This window comes from Aegilops tauschii, chromosome 5 (assembly GCF_002575655.3).
Source record: "Aegilops tauschii subsp. strangulata cultivar AL8/78 chromosome 5, Aet v6.0, whole genome shotgun sequence".
NCBI classification, from domain to species: Eukaryota; Viridiplantae; Streptophyta; class Magnoliopsida; order Poales; family Poaceae; genus Aegilops; species Aegilops tauschii.
The window spans coordinates 36,650,768-36,669,878 of NC_053039.3; positions in this window are offsets into that span (position 1 = coordinate 36,650,768).

Sequence of the window (19,111 nt, forward strand, 5' to 3'; positions counted from 1 at the left end):
CGTGTTTTGGATTTATAAGAATTTTAAAACCAAGTTTCTCAATGTTCTCGGCCGAGCCATGATGCCCAGATGTTTTAATTTTATTCTCATTTCTTGCATGGGACCTAGAAATTCACCTGAGGACACAAATGTGATTTTTCAACCAACTTTGGTGCACGAGAGCATGTGCTTGTAGTTCAAATTTGACTTATGCACATTAAATGACCAGAAACTCAATTAATGTATAAAAAACGACAAACGAACCCGGAATAATTCCAAAATTTAACAGGGCACTAATGTAGTTCTATGTTGCCTTTGTTAAGAAACTCAAGGGGGGGGGCAGCGTATATCGTTTCTCACTCAAAGGTGGCACGTTCCCTCTTAGAACCACGAGCTTCCAAATCGGCCCAATTTTTTACCACAACATGTTAGTGCCATGACATGACACCATGCTAAGTTTCATGATTTCCAGGCGAGTTTTGGATTTACATGAATTTAAAATCAAAGTTTCTCGTTGTTCTCGGCCGAGTCATGACGCCCAGATGTTTGAATTTCATTCTCATTTCTTCCATGGGACCTAGAAATTCAACCAAGGACACACATGTGATTTTTCAACCCACTTTGGTGCACCGGAACATGTGCGTGCAATTCATATTTAGATTATGCACATTAAAAGTCCAGAAACTCAATTAATGTATAAAAGGCCAAATGAACCCGAAATAATTCCAAAATTTAACAGGGCACTCATATAGTTCTATGTTGCCTTTGTAAATAAAATCAGGGGGGAGGCAGCGTATATCGTTTCGCACACAAAGGTGACACGTTCCCTCTCCGAACCACGAGGCTTGTTGAGAGAATCTCCGGTTTTGCAAGAGGCTTATACCAAAACTTGTCCCAATTCAGCCAAAAATTATACGTATGAAAACAGGGTTTAGATTATCCCAAACATCTCGCTACCTAGACCAATAATGTACTATGATTTGAATTGAACATAAAATGGATACAAATATTTGAATTGGAGAGCGTATGGTACATGTAGTTCATAGTGAAATATGATTACTGCTATATGTATGTTTTTTGTTATCAAGATAATATTTAAATTATTGTATAACTTGACAACAATCGTATTCAAATAAGGAAAATTGATTCAAATTTAGTCCATATGGTAGACGGCAATATATATGTTCACATGGTGGAGTAAAATGTTCAGATATGATGGAAGATCAAAATGTACGACTACATCAATTATAAACCGCAAGGTCACCTAACGATATATTCGAATTCAACATAACGTGGATTCAAAAATTGAAATTCGAGATCATGGCATCTGTAATCATATAAAAAGGGACATTACTCTTTCTTTGGTGGGAATTGATTTCTTTTTTGTTGTTGTTGAGGGAAGTGCGAATCGATTTGGTACTGTGCAGGGTAATCTTGTTCTCCTGAATTTTTTTTACATTTTTCTTGTAGTTTTTTCAATGGCATCTATAGCAATATAGTAAAAGGGGACATGACTCTCTTGTGTCTTGTATGAATTGTTTTTTTACACGTTAAGTTTGTTCTGCCGAACAAGGAATCCGCACCTTGTTCTCCCGAAATTTTCAAGCTCGAGTATCTTTTGTCTCACCTGCTTTCAAACTCCCGCTTCTTCAACCCGCGCCGCGCCTTGTTATCCCGCAATTTGGACGTGCGCGAGAACTCCCTCCTCATTCGAAATCGCTCCCGCAGCCCAGACACGCGAAATCCCCCTTCTACCCCTTAGCCGGAAATGAAGCTCCACGTCGCGGTGTCAAAACCGATGGGGGTACGCTAGTAACTTACCCTACATTTCGGACAAGCACGTCCCTAAGCATGGCTCCCCCCTCACCCTTCGCCCCCCCATTCATACACCGAGGCCGGCAAAACCCGCGAAACCCCACGCTACTCCGTCGGCCTCCTGACCGCCGCCCAGCCGGAGACTCTTCCCCGACTACGTCGTCCACCGCAACAGCTCGCCGTCCCTCGTCCACCGCACCAGATGAAGATCCGTTGTCGATCTCGTCGTCCCGCCAGATCAGCCGCCCCGTCCTCCACCTCCAAGGAGCTGCCCCGACATTCGCCTCATCTATCGCGCCACCTCAATCCCCACAGCGCCGTCTTGACCTGCCCCACCGGAACCGCAGCACCCTCACCAATTCCTCCGATGAAGCCGAGGCCAACTCGGCGCCACAAAGGAGGTTCTGCACTCACCACTGCATTTTATCTTTTATTCAATCTCACGGGGCTGCTGGTGCTCGATACCGAGCAGACATGGCGTGTCTCCATCGACGGCGCCGTCGCCGGCCACATCATCCACGACGTCTCTCCCCCATGTCGTTGCTTCCTCGACGGCGACTTCCACAAAGGCACTAGTTGCAGCTGCTCCGGCTCTCGCTCGCGCTGCGGCTCTGTTCTTGCTGTCGGTCGGGCTGCTGCACTGCTCCTGCTTTCGTTCGTGCTGCTGCTCTGCTCTTGCTCTCGCTTGTGGTGCTGCTGCTGCTGCACGACCTCCGGCAGCTACAGGAGTTGCTGCTTTAGCACTCGCTCGCGGTGCTACTACACGACTTGCTCTGTGCTAGTGCGTTCCCTGCTCGAGCGTCTGCTGATTTAGATCATTGCTTTTCTGCTACTAGTGCTCGAACGCCCTAAACATCTATTGCAATGCTCTGTTACTAGTTCAATCAGTTTCGACAGTAAAATTCAGTTTCGACTGTGAAGTTCATTTTCTTCAGTTAAGTTCAGAGTGAACAGTACTTACAGCATCTGTCGGAGCAGCCGTGGCACGGCTGATGCGTTTTACATCTAGCACTTTTTGGTGATGTATTTTACATCATCTATTGCAGATGATATTAGGGTCCCACTTCAGATTAACGTTGTCTGTCTTGTCATGCTTCAGCCTCGTCGCCGTACACCTTATCAGAGCTGCTCCAACGACGGAACCGTCCATCACAGCGGAGCAGTACCCTCTCGGCGCCGTTTCCAGAGGCCTCGGATCTTCTTCCCCACCTCCGACAGTCACACCAGCATCATCACCATCCTCCACATCCAACCCAATGATGCTGAGGTCCACAAGGCTATGCCAAAGAGGTTGTACACTCGTCACATCACTTTGTTTCTCCATTCCTCTGTTCTTCCAATTCATGTGAGCCAAACACCTAGGTTGACTGAAATCGTATGTTTCCAAATGCTCTGTTTTGCATGTGCATTCCTATCCTATTCCTGTGTTTTTCCTGTCCCTGCGTTTATAGAATCCTCCAATTCTAAGGAGCCCTAACAGATTTACTTCATTTTCAGATAGGCGTCAAAGAAAACTCTGTGTGTTATGTCCTGCTCCTGCCGTGCCGTCATCCACCCCACCTGAGGTGCACCATCGACAGAAGCGTTCACTGCAGCAGAGACCCCCCCTGCAGACTTCCTTTCGCCGCCTCAGATCATCTTCCCCATTGCCGGCAGCCACGCCAACTGCATTACCATCATCGACTGAGCAGATGAACCTGAGGACTACACAGTTCCGGAAGAGAGCTCGCAGTCTTTCGTGTTTGCTTACGTTATACATCGGTTATTATTACCTGCTACTTTATCGTTCAATCTTGAGTTTTGAATTGCCCATGGGTCTCATATCGAGCCAGCAACGAATAGTATCTGTCTACTATCTGGTTCATCTGGGGTCCTCTATGTGGTTCATGTTGGGTGGGCAACAAACCATAGATGATCCATTGTCTATCTTTTTAAACTGAAGCTATAATCTACCTGCTATGATTAGTTCTGGATCCATCCACTCGTTTGCTACCATCAGTCTTGATTTTTGCATGCACCCCTTAGGCCTTACAAAATCTAACTATTTTATTATTATGCATGTCAGATATTGTACACAATCGTACTGAACATGTAGAGAAAAAGAGAAGACCGTTGCGTGCGAATATAATGTCATGCAGACGCTGCTCCATGGTGGGCGAAGTGGCCCCCCCTCATGAATTTCCAGATTGTATTCCAGAGGAAGATAACTGTTCAGATGGAGATTCAGAAGGAGCCGACCATGCCTGTTTACCACCTGAGGTGTTTGCTCTAACCTGGCATGCTGATGTTGGTCATATCATGCATATGGCGCCTTGCATTGCTTACATTATACATCTTATATGTCATCAGCTTAGTTTAGATTTGCTTTGTGTGAATGCCACCTGTTTGGTTTCTATATCATACTCCCACCATTCCTAAATATTTGTGTTTTTAGAGATTTCAACAAGTGACTACATACGGAACAAAATGAGTGAATCTACACTCTAAAATATGTCTATATACATCCGTATGTGGTAGTCCATTTGAAATCTCTAAAAAGACAAATATTTAGGAACAGAGGGAGTATATGGGAATTATGCAATGCCATCTTCTTTAGCCAGGCATCATATACGTGAATCATGCAATGCCATCCTGTTTAGCCAGTCATCGTATATGTGAATTGTATTGTGGCATATTTTTTCCATAATGTATTCCATTTGTCAACAATGTTTATACATTCATCTACTCTTCCTGTGCATCAGCCATTTGAGTCGGTCATGGGAAAATCTGGAGTGAAAACAAGGTCTTCTGAGCAGTCAGTGCTACCTGTCGATGCAGATTTCTTGCTGGTTACAGATAGCTCCTTAGAGGAGGATTCAGAGAGAGATGACCAGTCGTATTCCCCCCCGAGGTGCATGCTCTAACTTGGTTGGGTTATATTGCTCATATGATGCATATGGTGTCTTGCATTGCCATGCCATCTGCTTAGATTAGACATGCTTTGTGTGAATGCCTCCTATTTGCTTTCTATATCAGATATGTGAATTATGCAATGCCATGTTTTTCAGTCAGTTATCATATATGTGAATTATGCACCACCATGGAGCCAGGCATCATATATGTGAATTATCTCATGCCATCTTTTTTTTCATTACGTATTCCATTTGTCGACAATGTGTGTATATTGAACTACTCTTCATGTGTATCAGCCATTTGAGCCGGTTATGGAAAAATCTGGAGTGAAAACAAGGTCTTCAGAGCAGGCAATGGTACCTGTTGAAGCATATATCTCGATGGTTACAGGGAGCTCCTCAAAGGAGGATTCAGAGACAGATGACCAGTCCTATATCCCACCTGAGGTGTATGCTCTAAGTTGCAATGTTTATATTTCTCATATGATGCATATGGTGTCTTGCATTGCTTAGTTTAGACATCATATGCACAATATTGAATTCTATCTGCTTAGTTTAGAGATCATACATGCGAGTGCCAGCTGCTTAGTATATGAATCAATTATGTCAATTATATCATGCCATCCTGTATACCTAGACAACATGTATGTGAATTATTTCATCCCAACCTATTTTAGAAAGGCATCATATAGTTATGTCATGTCATCCTGTTTAGGTACTCATCATATGTTGAATTATGCCATTATATCCTGTTAAGTTATCCATCATATATCTGAAACTGTGTCATGCTATCCTGTTTAGTTAGGCATCATATATGTGAAATTGTGTCATGTTGTCCTGTTTGGTTAGACAACATATATGTGAATTACCACATCTGTCTATCATACAATGTCTGTACGTTCAATTTCTTTTCGTGTTTATCAGCCATTTGAATTGGAGGGGGTGATGGCAGTATCTAAGGGAGCAAAAACCCGTTCTTCACAAAAGACAGTGCTACCCGTCGATGCCGATAGAACCATGGTTGTACTGGCCCACAAACTAGCCCCACCACACATAATCGAGACTCTTCCAGATTGCACACTTACACCGTTGGGCAGAGAACCAGCTACAACCCATCTAACCGCAACCCCAGCAGATAGTAACCCACTTATAGTTGACAAAGCACCATGTCCACCACAGAGTACCCCCACACGAGCAGTTTGTAAAGCTACTGCAGTGCCCAAAGCACGAAGACCACCACAGCTAAGCCAAACTCCACGTTTAAAGCAGAAGAGCAACTGTTCTCAGGTCAGATTCCGTAGCTATGGTCCATACTCCTTTTCTGTTGCATCACTGTATTTACTCATACCAACTACTTTCGAATTTGAAGGATTCAATTGAAACTCCAATGGCGCAACAGGTATGTTTTAAACCTACTTCTTTAACTGTATTTCTGTTCTAACTTCTTGCTCTATGTTGATTTTAGTTTAAGTTGTATAAACAGTTATGTTCTCATGTGATGCACATTACAAGTGCTGCCAATGCTGTGTAGTTTCTCACACGTATATTCTATCTATGCTGCTGTGTCTTAAAAATATATGAGTTGAACTGTGTCTCTATCTTGATTAGGGAACATAAACTAGAATGATATGGACAATACAGTGACCATAGTACATAGATATATGTTTGTTTCATGCTGTTATCCTGTCCACCTTACTACTGAACCAGTTTACCAAAATGAGTTTCGTATACTACAAGCTAAACCTGTGATGTGTCTGCTTGTTTCTCTTGTAGTATGCAAACAGAATATTGGAGAAGAGCACCCCACTATGCAATGGTAGAGAAAGTAATGCAGATAAGGTTCAAGATAGTGAGACAACCCTGTTGGTCTCCAAGAAAGGTGATAAAAACGATCTTCCAGACAGTGAGAAAACCCCACAGTCCTGCGTTGATGTAGTGTTTGAGTTACTGGCCAGTACCGCTGGCACAAGCTCTTCGAACTCGCTGCCTGAATCACTTCGGCTTCTTCAGTATCAGCTACAAGCTGAAAGGCATCAGTCAGCTGTGCTGCGGCAAGAAGCCGAAGGACTCAGGAAGTCCCTGCAGAATTCAGATGCGTACTTTCTTGTGCAACAGCAAGCGCTGGAGGATTTAAGCGCCAAACAAGAGAAAGTTAATAAGCTTGCTAAGCATCTTGCCAGCATTATGGGTACCCAGGATATTGTTTCTTGAACTCTTCTGAAGTGGTTTCAGTTCTGGACTTGTTTTGCTGCGGCGTTTATATGCTGCTTTGTTCCCTATATTTGCACTGGTGGCGAACTTTGATGCCCAGTGGATGTAATATGTGTAATAGCCGTGATAGCCTAGCATAAGTTGCTTGCTTATTTATTTCCTTGTTGTCTTGTTTATTTGTTTGCTTGTAGTCAGTGCAGTTCTTTTTTCGCGGTTTGCTAGTGGCTGCAATAACCTATTTTTTAAAACTTGGCCACAATAACCATGGGCTAATATTTACTGTAGTGACACTGGGCCTCCTACGGGCCGTAGAAACAGTGGGCCTTCTACGGGCCGTAGAAACAGTAGGCCTTCTACGGGCCGTAGAAACAATGGGCCTTCTACGGGCCGTAGAAACAATGGGCCTTCTACGGGCCGTAGAAACAATGGGCCTTCTACGGGCCGTATCATCAATGGGCCTTATACGGGCCATAGAAATAATGGGCCTTCTACGGGCCGTATCATCAATGGGCCTTATACGGGCCGTATGATCGATTGGCCAAACATGGGCCAATAACAGGCCGCATTATGGCCGCAAACGGGCTAGAGTTGGAATCGTCCGTTCATGGGCCGACCATAACGTGCCATCATTAATAGGCCGTATTTGATGACGCTATGGAAACGGCCCAACGTATTAACGGACCACAAACGGGCCGACTGTAACCACGGGCTGAATTTGGCCGACAAGCAAAAAATGACAGTAACGGGCCGTAAGTAAATGAATGCTAGAAATGAGCCCAAGAATAAATGGGCTCTGGGAAGGCCGAAAGATAACATGGGCTCGAAACGGCCCAACAGAATAACGGGCCGTTAATGGGTATAAAGTGATACACTGTTCATTACGGGCCAGTTTCACCACGGGCCGTTAATGGTTGTAAAGTGATACACTGTTCATTACGGGCCAGTTTCACCACGGGCCGTTAATTGGCCAAGAGTTACATAGGGCCTCATATGGGCCGAAAGACGTCATGGGCCATACATGGGCCAGAAGTGAAAACGGGCTGGAATCATATTGGATGGCCCAGATGACGCTACTGGGCCTTATTCGGATAGGGCGTAACGGGCCTTGGGTTAGCGGGCTGTAAATGAGCTATATGCGAACAGGCCGTTAACAGGCTTTCCATGGGCCGGCCCGCCACCTTTTGACCAAGTCAAACGGGCCGGCCTTTTCACAGGAATGGGCCTCTGTTGGGCCGTGCCACGTGTCGACGTATCATAGGCGCCTTCTGTCCAATGAGTGGATGGCATCTGCCCCAACGATGAGCCGACACGTGTTTCCTCCAGCCAATGATGATTTTACACGTGGAAAATCCCCATTGGTCGGGGCTGTTAACGGGTTATCAGATCCAAAACCCGACCCGATAGCTTAACGGCGTTCCGTTACGGTGATGCCACGTGTGGGTCACCCTTGACGAAAGCACTTCTGTGACGCGCGATTTATCGTCATGGAAGTGCACACTTCCGTGATGATAATTTTGGTAATGTCATGGAACACTTCTACGACAGCAAGGTATGACTATCTTGATTCTGTCATAAAATCATCATGGATGTACATGCATGACAAAAAACGCGACCTACTGTGACAAACACGTATCATCATGGAAGTGTATTTTTTTGTAGTGATATGATACGGTATCATGATATGATACCACATCCTCTCTTTCCTCATTTAATTGTGTGCCACATCATCCAGAAAGTATAGTTGGCATGCATGATACCGCTTATGATACTACCATTACAACCAGCCTAAACCGGAAAGGAGGGAGTATGATACTAGCTAGTCTATGATATACTAGCTACCTCACTAAGAGCATGGTCAATAATACAGCCAACGATCGGCTATAAGAAGTTGCCATGTCATATACAGCCAACCTCTTAGCGGGCATGTACAATAATAAGTGTTAAATACGTACTAGTTTATCAATAGTTAGCCCACCTTACATCCTCACAAAGTGTCTTGGGTCTCGTGTTGCAGCTGGCTCTACTAACCAAGAGCCCGCTTCTCTTCTCTCTCCTCTTCTCTTTCCTCCAACTAATAAGCACATATATATTATTCTATTCTTTATAGCCTGCTTATGTCACTCTATTGTACTTGCTCTAATTAAGACTAGCCGCAATGGAGAGTAACATACACTAGTAACACACACATATCCCTAGACTATGTTACTACCTTTCATAGTGGGTAGTAACATAAGTATGGTAACATGCAAAGCCTCATTTATTAGGTCATAGACTCATATTGCATTGGGACATGTGATGTTATAGTAACTAGCTAAGCTACTCAAACTACCTCTCTCGTCATTAACTCATTGCCACACAAGCAAATTTGTTGAGTTGGAATCGATGTTACTGCTAAGTTACTCCCACTATGGCTAGTCCAATGCATGGTATCATAGAGTAGCTAGTATCATATGTAGTACTTTATTTATATTGTCATGCATGACACATAGTATCATAACATTTATTATGATACGGTTTCATGATATGATACTTAACCCTCTCTTTCTTCATTTATTTCTATGACAGCTCATCAAAATTGCATAGTTGGCATGCATGATACTAGCTATGATACCCCCTTACTATCAGCCTAGCAAAGAAGGTGTACAGATCACTTGTGCGTCGCTTTGTGAGTTTTCATCTGTTTGTTCGAGAAGCGGGGAGAAGTTTCAAACATTTCGGCTGCGAGGTGCGGCCACTGGCGTAGGCCTAGTTGGTATTTTAATTACAGGAAATTCAGATGGAGTTCAGACATCATCAAAATCGATGTGTGCCCGTGGCGTGCTCTCACGACCCTGTGGAAAAAATGGTAAAGTTTGGCACAAGTTTTGATGACTGCTCCTTCCAAACCGGAGCATCTCACATGAAGGATCATGGTTTCCAAAAGGAGACGTGTCAATTCAAACTCCTGTGGCCGGTGATTTCATCGTTTGGCCTCATAAAAATTTCCACGATAAGCAATCACCATTATACCACGAGTTTGATTTTCTGGCGCATTTCAGGTATCGTTAGCTACATTTAAGACATTTTTTGAGATTAACGTGCATTTTGTGCATAAAAATAAAATTACAACCGGAACTGCATGTGCTGTCGAAAGGGATGAGGATTGCCGTTCGATCTGGGAGCATCCAACGGTGCAGACGTACGATCCGTGGGGTTTGGTCGGCACACGGCTTTCATCAACGAACCGTGTGCTATTCGCAAACCAGATTGCATATTTTTGTTCACACATACTGTAGTGAGATCAATTGAGTGTGCTACCTCGATGATATAATAATAATAATAACAAAAAACAGTTCATATTCATTGCCTGAGCTGACAGCATATCAAGGTCAACATATTAACGGTTCTTACATCAACAGAAAACTAGGCATAACTCACAAATTCAGTACACGCGACAGTTCTAAATTGAACGAATTAAGTTGCAGGGTAGGCATAAAGACTAGTCTTACGGCCTAATTCCCATGTACATGGGGGAACTGGGATCATTACGTTGACCCCGAACGAACTTGGTTTTTTTGATGATTTTACGCTGCTCTGTTACACGGGTGCGTGATCCCTTTGCTGGCAACTCATCAAATTCATCGTACTCGTCCTCATCGGCAACATCGTCGACACCCAATACCCTTCTCTCCCCATGCATCGCTAAATGGCAGTTCTTATGCAAGGGGTCTTCCATAAAGAAAATCTGGGTAGCATCGCTGGCAAGAATGAATGGGTCCGCGTGATATGCCATCGTTGTCCTGTTAACACTGGTCTTCCTGTACTCATCAATCCTTACGTGACCAAGAGGGATCCATGCGCACCTGAATAATGCCACCTTAACTTTCACATAGTCAAGCTCCCAAATCTCTTTGATGGTTCGTATACCCTTTTATCAGCTTCATTTACAGTCATGTATTCTATTCGAACAAAGCTGTTCTGATACGAGGACTTCTGATCACATTCATCAGTGTAGCACGTGTATCCATTTAGGTCATATGCTTGGTACGTCAACACCGTAGGTGATGGATTTTGTGCCAACCACATAGCAATGTCATCGATGGATCCTTGTGCCAAATGATTCTTCAGCCATTCGGCGTAGTTCTTAGTGTGCTCCTTCATCTCCACATCTGATGAAGGCACCATTGGTAAGAAGATTTGGCGTATCTCCGCCAAGTGTTCTTCAGCATAAGCACTGAGAACTGAGCTGTTAAGCAGTACCATCAAATGGGATTTCTCTGCCAATTCTCTGGGTGCAGCCACTTGCGTGCCAGCAAGGACCGGCTTACCTTTCAGCCTTCCCTCGTGGCGAGAGAGGGGCAAACCTATAGGTCTTTGTTTCATGTATTCGGTGCAAAACTCAACCACCTCTTCCGCGGTATAACATTGTAGGATGCTTGCCTCTGGATGGTTTCGGTTCCGACAAAAGCACTTCAGTATTCCCATGAACCGCTTGAAGGGATACATGTTGCGAAGAAACACAGGACCACAATACTTTATCTCGTCGAGAAGGTGCACAGTGAGATGGACCATGACATCAAAGAATGACAGTGGGAAAAACATCTATAGGTTGGACAATATTCTTGCAATATCATCTTGCATATGATCCAACTCTTCAGGATTTACAACTTTCTGCCATAGTTGGTTGAACAAATCACAGAGGTCAATTAGTGTGTTTCTTATATCTTTGTCCATCAGATTCCTGATGGCCACCGGGAGGATTTGTGTCAACATTATGTGGCAATCATGTGACTTCATGTGTCCCAACTTCATTTTACCTGAGCTCACATCCACGAGACTTCTGATGTTTGCGCAGTAGGAAGAGGGTGTCTTAGCTGACAAAAAGTAGGTGAAGAAATGTGTTGCTTCTTTTGTACCGAAATTGTAACTCTGGCGAGCTTTGATGAATTTGTCATCATCTTCTGCTTCACTCTTGCGTTTTGATTGATCAGGAAGCATATCGAGCCGTGAACCGTCCCCATCCTTTCTTTTACCTTTAATCTTGAGTAGAGTACCAAGGATTCTTTCACATACGTTCTTCTCTATGTGCATGCCATCGATGCAGTGACGTACACGTAGAATCTCCCAGTAAGGTAATTTCCAAACACTGATTTCTTCTTAAACACTTGACCCTTGGGTGTTTGTTTCATCGTCAAAGGGTGGTTCTTGCCAAGCACAACATTAATTTTTTTAGCCATGTTGTGGACCACCTCCCCGTCATAGGGTCTTGGACCCGCACCTGCCTCTGCCATACCATCAAATTCAGCTTTCATCTTTCGGTATGGGTGAGTTTTCCATAAGAACCTACGATGATGCAAATACACTATTTTGTGCGAGTTGGGAAGTCTTCTGCTAGTTGTCCTATCCATGCATGTGACACACCCTACATCTCCCTTTGTTTTCTGCCCCAATGTGTTGCCCAATGCCGGCATATCTTGAATGGTGTGCACCAGCATCGCATGTAGATCGAAAATCTCCTTTCTGTAAGCATGATAACATTTTACAGCAGGCGCATCTATCCACACTATCAGTAGTTCTTCTACCAGTAGTTGAAAGTAAATGTCGATGTCATTTCCATGTTGCTCCAGGCCTTGGATAATCATTGACATCATAATGTATTTTTTCTTCATACACAACCAAGGAGCTAGGTTATATATGCACAGAATGTGACGCCCCCGATTTGACCGTACACTAATCATGCACGCAAATGTGCACGATCAAGATCAGGGACTCAGGGGAAGATATCACAACACAACTCTAAAACATAAATAAGTCATACAAGCATAATAATACAAGCCAGGGGCCTCGAGGGCTCGAATACAAGTGCTCGATCATAGACGAGTCAGCGGAAGCAACAATATCTGAGTACAGACATAAGTTAAACAAGTTTGCATTAAGAAGGCTAGCACAAACTGGGATACAGATCGAATGAGGCGCAGGCCTCCTGCCTGGGATCCTCCTAACTACTCTTGGTCGTCGTCAGCGGCCTGCACATAGTAGTAGGCACTACCAGTGTCGTAGGTGTCGTCGTCGACGGTGGCGTCTGGCTCCTGGACTCCAGCATCTGGTTGCGACAACCAGATAGAAAGGAAAAGGGGAAAAGAGGGAGAGAAGCAACCGTGAGTACTCATCCAAAGTACTCGCAAGCAAGGAGCTACACTACATATGCATGGGTATATGTGTAAAGGGGCATATCAGTGGACTGAACTGCAGAATGCCAGAATAAAAGGGGGATAGCTAGTCCTGTCGAAGACTACGCTTCTGGCCATCTCCATCTTGCAGCATGTAGGAGAGAGTAGATTGAAGTCCTCCAAGTAGCATCGTATAGCATAATCCTACCCGGCGATCCCCTCCTCGTCGCCCTGTTAGAGAGCGATCCCCGGGTTGTATCTGGCACTTGGAAGGGTGTATTTTATTCAGTATCCGGTTCTAGTTGTCATAAGGTCAAGGTACAACTCCGGGTCGTCCTTTTACCGAGGGACACGGCTATTCGAATAGATAAACTTCCCTGCAGGGGTGCACCACATAACCCAACACGCTTGATCCCATTCGGCCGGACACACTTTCCTGGGTCATGCCTGGCCTCGGAAGATCAACACGTCGCAGCCCTACCTAAGCACAATAGAGAGGTCAGCACGCCGGTCTAACCCTATGCGCGCAGGGGTGTGGGCCCATCGCCCTGTGCACACCTGCACGTTGCGAACGCGGCCGCGAGCAGACCTAGCAACCCACACGATCATGGCGGTTACGTCAACATGGTCCAACACGGCGCGCGCCACTCAGTCGCTGACGTCAAGAAGGCTTCGGCTGATACCACGACGCCGGGATACCCATAACTACTCCCGCGTAGATGGTTAGTGCGTATAGACCCAATGGCCAGACTCAGATCAAATACCCAGAACTCGTTAAGCGTGTTATTTATCCGCGAACGCCGACCAGGGCCAGGCCCACCTCTCTCCTGGGTGGTCTCAACCTGCCCTGTCGCTCCACCACAAAGTAACAGTCGGGGGCCGTCAGGAACCCAGGCCCACCTCTACCGGGGTGGAGCCACCTGTCCTTTCAGCCCCCTCATCAGAATCACTTACGGGTACTCCTCGAGCCGACCCGACTTTAGTCACCACATGTGTCATGTATATAATGTATATAGTATATACCCATGATCACCTCCCGAAGTGATCACGGCCCAGTAGTATAGCATGGCAGACGAACAAGAGTGTAGGGCCACTGATGTAACACTAGCATCCTATACTAAGCAGTAGGATAGCAGATAAGGGTAACAACTGTAGCAACAATGACAGGCTATGCATCGGGATAGGATTAACGGAAAGCAGTAACATGCTACACTACTCTAATGCAAGCAGTATAGAGAAGAATAGGCGATATCTGGTGATCAAGGGGGGGGGGCTTGCCTGGTTGCTCTGGCAAGGAGGGGGTTGTCGTCGACGTAGTCGATCACAGGGGCAGCATCGGTCTCGGGGTCTACCGGAGAGAAGAGGGGGAAGAAACAGTAAATATAAAGCAAACATATCATCACAAAGCATAACGTGGTAATACGACGTGTCGGGTGTGACCTAACGTATGTCTACACGAATAGGTGAAGGGGGAAATTCAACCGGGAATGTTTTCCCGGTTCCGGACCTGTGCCAGACAGATGACTGGAGGGGGAAAGTTCCATGTTCAGCATGCTAGGGACGTCTGGCGGACGAACGGACTGCGCATTCGAATTCGTCTCGTCGTTCTGAGCAACATTCATGTAGAAAGTATTTCCATCTGAGCTACGGTTTAAAAGATATGATTTTCTAAAGATTTACTAATTTCTGGAATTTAATTAATCATTTAACTTAATTCGAAATTGGATTTATGACATCAGCATGATGTCATGCTGACATCAGCAGTCAACAGGGATTGACTAAGTCAAACTGACATGTGGGTCCAATGGGACCCACCTGTCATTCTCTGTTTAGGTTAATTAGGGTTTATCTAATTAATTACTATTTAATTAAATTAACTAATTAATTAGATTAATTTAAACAGGGTTAATTAACTTAATTAATTAATTGTTTTTATTTTTATTTGTATTTTTATTTATTTATTATTTTTTATTAATTAATATATTATTATTATTATTATTTTTTAATGCTTTTTTTTATTAAACGTTCTGGGGTCGGGCCCCACATGTCTGTGGCCCCGAGGGCCTAGTGGGTTTGCGGGCGCAGGGTGCGGGCGTGCGGGTGTGGTGCCCGTGCCCGAGTCCGACCACCAGGGGGCGCCGGCGACAGCAGGGCACGGCGAGGCCGGCCGCCGGAGGCGACAGCGGTGAGGCCACGGCGGGGCGGCGCCAGGGCGCGGAAGAGAGGCCTCAACGGGGGAGGCGCTGGGCGCGGCCAGCGCGCGGGCTACACGCGGCCAGGAGCGGGAGCAACGGTGGGCGCGGCGGCGAGGTGAGCGCGGGCCGCGAGCGTGCGGGAGCGCGTACAAGCACGCGCTGGGCGCGGCGGCGGGGGGGGGGGGGGAACGGCGCCGGCGACAGAAAGGGGGGGTAGGGAGGAAGCTCACGGCGGGGAGTAGGGATCGGGGCAACGGGGGGATGAGGAGGAAGTCGGGGACGACGGCGTGACGGAGAGGAAGCAGGCCGGCGATGGCGTCCGTCGAGGTAGCCCCGGTGACGAGGTGACGGCGACGACAGCGGGGCGGCGTCGGGCGGGTCAGGGGTCGAGCCCTCGATCTCGATCTAGATCGAGGGGGGGAGTGGGCGACGGCGAGCATGGAGCATGGTATCGGGGTGGCGACGGCGAGGCGCGCTCGGGATCGGGCCCTAATGCCCCGATCCGTTCTGGATCGGGGGAGGAAGGCACGAGGAGGAGTGGGACGAGGGAGAGGGAGTGGGGGCGAGTGGGGAATGGGGATCGGGCTAGGGTTCGGTCGGTCGGGGGGATAAGGGGGGATGGGGTGGGCCTCCTGGTGGCCTGGATGCCCAGTTGGGCCGAATGGCCCAGGGGGAGGGGGGCTTTGTCTTTCCTTTTTTTGTTTCTTTTCTGTTTTCTTTTCTTTATCTATTTTCTTTTCTATTTTATTCTTTTAATTTCTGTTTTATAAAATATAAATACAACTCCTAAATTAATGTTATAATTTATTCTACTGCCCCAAAAAGTTTGACACCTAATTAAAATAGTTTGCATTATTATTATTTTTAAAAGGCATTTAATTAATTGTCATAGCTGCTGTTTTAATTACTTTAGAGCCTTTAAACATTTTATAAAAGTGTGGTTTCTTCACAATAATTACCTATGCCTTATTTGGCAACACCCCAACATTTTAGTTTTAATATTTGAAAATCTTTACCGTTTGACTTTATTTTAAGTTTGAATTTCGAATCGATTTTGAACTAACACGAGATTAACAACAATAACCGTGGTGACGTGGCATCATTAACGTGGGATTACTGTAGCCTAATTATCCGGGCGTCACAATTCTCCTCCACTACAAGAAATCTCGTCCCGAGATTTAAGAGGGGAAATGACGGGAAAGGGATTTGGTCATGAAATTCTAATGAGCGTTCTCTATCTTGGTTGCTCTTCTCGAAGCGGTTGATCCATTATGTTGATATCTTCATTTTCCTGCTTCAGGTCATCATGATGAAGCTGGCATCCTTCCTTCGGGAACTCCATCGTACTTACGAAGGACAAGGGGTAACTTCGGAATAGTAGGCCTCTGAACGGTTGACTATCTGGTTGATAACATCGGGGAAGGTGGCGGAAAGTAACTCTCGAATGGAAATTTAAGACAATATCGAGAGCAAAGTAAGGAGGTATCGTGGGGAAGTTTCGAGCGGGCAGGCAATCGTTTGATGCCTGAAGGGTTCTGAGCAACGGGAATAAGTATTGTGTCTGATACCAAAATGGAGCACTAGGAAGGTGACCCGTGAATTACTTACGAAGTCAAGCAAAATGAATAGCTTTGGCAACAGGGGTGTACAGGAGAGTCAGGTTTCGATCCTGTGGAACTGTGGGTTATGGGCCCACCATGTGGGTTAAAAGTAGAAAGGCCGTTGGCATCTTACACGGCCATGATAGCAAGACATGTCAGAGGGTAGCCTATCAGTTATGTTGGCAACAACGTTGGTACCAAGTGCGAGGGACAAAGAGAACCATTTTCCTGCTCGTTGAACGAGGCGGACCAATAGGCAAGGTTCTCATCCATCGGTGGTTACCGGAATGTAACCAACAATAGTAACAGGGTCTTACTGACAAAGTCGTACACCGAGGTGCTTACATAAGCAGGAGAATATTACTGCTTAGATCATATAGGTCACCAGAAAGGTTAAACCAAACAATGGAAAGGAAAATATGATTAACAGATTAAACAGAAGAATGGAAAGGAAAATGTGTTTAAACACATATTTCAATGGTATATCCTTCCCAAGGACAAGCAGAGCATGATATCCATGACATGATATAATGTAGAAAACTCTTTAGGTACGGGAGAGAAATTTCATGACATTACCCATACAACGGTGTTTGGATAATTGAGCAGGAAACAATTAGCTTTGGGCTTCAAATGTTCCTGTTGAAAATCAGAGTACCATAGACATGCTTCGAGATAGCATTGACATGGTGTGTCGGGTGGTTGGTGCGACATATGCCAAGGGATGGCTTATCATTGTGGGAGCCAATAAAACGTCACCGGTGCCTGGAAACGGGATGAGGCGAAGACATGCACGCCGGCGGATCTTACCCAGGTTCGGGGCTCTCTGGGGAGATAACACCCCTAGTCCTGCTCTGCGGGGTCTCTGCATGATCACTAGATCGATGAAAGGTAGCTCCAATCGCTCCTAGAGCTGTTGAAGTCAAGGGAGAAGAAGAACAAGGCTAGCTCTTGTTTCTCTCTATCTATGGTGTGTGTGTGTGCTATGCTTAGAAGCCAACTATGCTCAGCAGCCAACCCTTTGCATGGGTGCTCCGAGGGGTTTATATAGGCCTACCCCCCGGGGGTACAATGGTAATCCGGCTGGGCACTGGTCCCAGCCGTCAGTGTCTACGCTCGCCGGCTTCTCCGCTGACGGCTGGGTCCCGCCGACTGGTGGGTCCCGCCGGCTGCCGGCTTCTTGGTCGACAGGCCGGCCCCACCGTCTAGGGTCTTGTCGGCTGCTGCTTACTGTAGCCTCGCCTCTGATGACGAGGGCTTTGTCGAGGTAAGCATGGCTACAGTGGGCCGCCTCGGGGGCTCTCACTGTAGCCTTACCTCGTCTTGTCTCCTTAATGGGGCTCCTGCTTCGAGGAAAGGAGCGGCCGGCTCCTGAGAGCCGGCCACACCCTGGGCCGACTGGGGGACGCCGGGCCGCCTTCATGCCTCTCTCTGGCTAAAGGGGCCCGCCGCCCGTGGGCCGTACGGGAGTCTGTCGTGGATGACATTGAGGCTGGTATGGCTACAGTGCCGGGCCGCACGGGAGACGGCCGTCCCGTACGGCCTCCTGTAGCCATGCCCGCCTCGGGCTTCGGGGGTAGTGGGCCGCACTGTGGCCACACCCCGTCTTGTCACCGTTATGTGGGAGTAGCTTTGGTGGTTGTGGTCTCGGCCGGCTTCTTGGAGTCGGCGCTCTTTGAGGCCGGCTTCTTGGAGTCGGCCACCCCGCGGTTGTCTTGGGGGGGGGGAGGTCGCTTGAGGCTGGGCCGCCTTCCGTGAGTCGGCTTCAGAGGTAGCCGGCCAGGGGAGGTGGTCCAATGCTCGAAGTGCTTGAAGGCCCAAAGGCCTGATAATTTTTCTGAAGAGCCATGGGTAGTCGGTTAGGCTACCCGTGGCCATTTACTCCGACAGTAGTCCCCGAAGCTGATTGGGCTTCGAGGTTGTGTAGGAGTTGAGTAGCACGATCAGCTTCCTATTTTAGCAAGCCGGCAGCTGGGAGCCGGCTCTGGTTTGGCGTGCCGCCTAGGTCGAAAACTTCTGGAGTCGGAGGGCGAGAGCTCGTCAACGCATGCTCCGGGCAGCGGGCCGACCACTTGCCGCCCGCGGACCACGTGGCCAAAAAAAAAGCCTGCCAGCCCACGCGCGCGACGGGACGTCGCCGCAGGGAGGGGGCCCGCCACGTCCACGCCCCGGCCCAGGCGTGGATCCTTTGTATCCCGAAACCGCCTGCACGTCCCGTGCGGCAGTTTCGGCTCGCATTTATGCACAATAATCGCGAGATGTGGGGGGAGTGG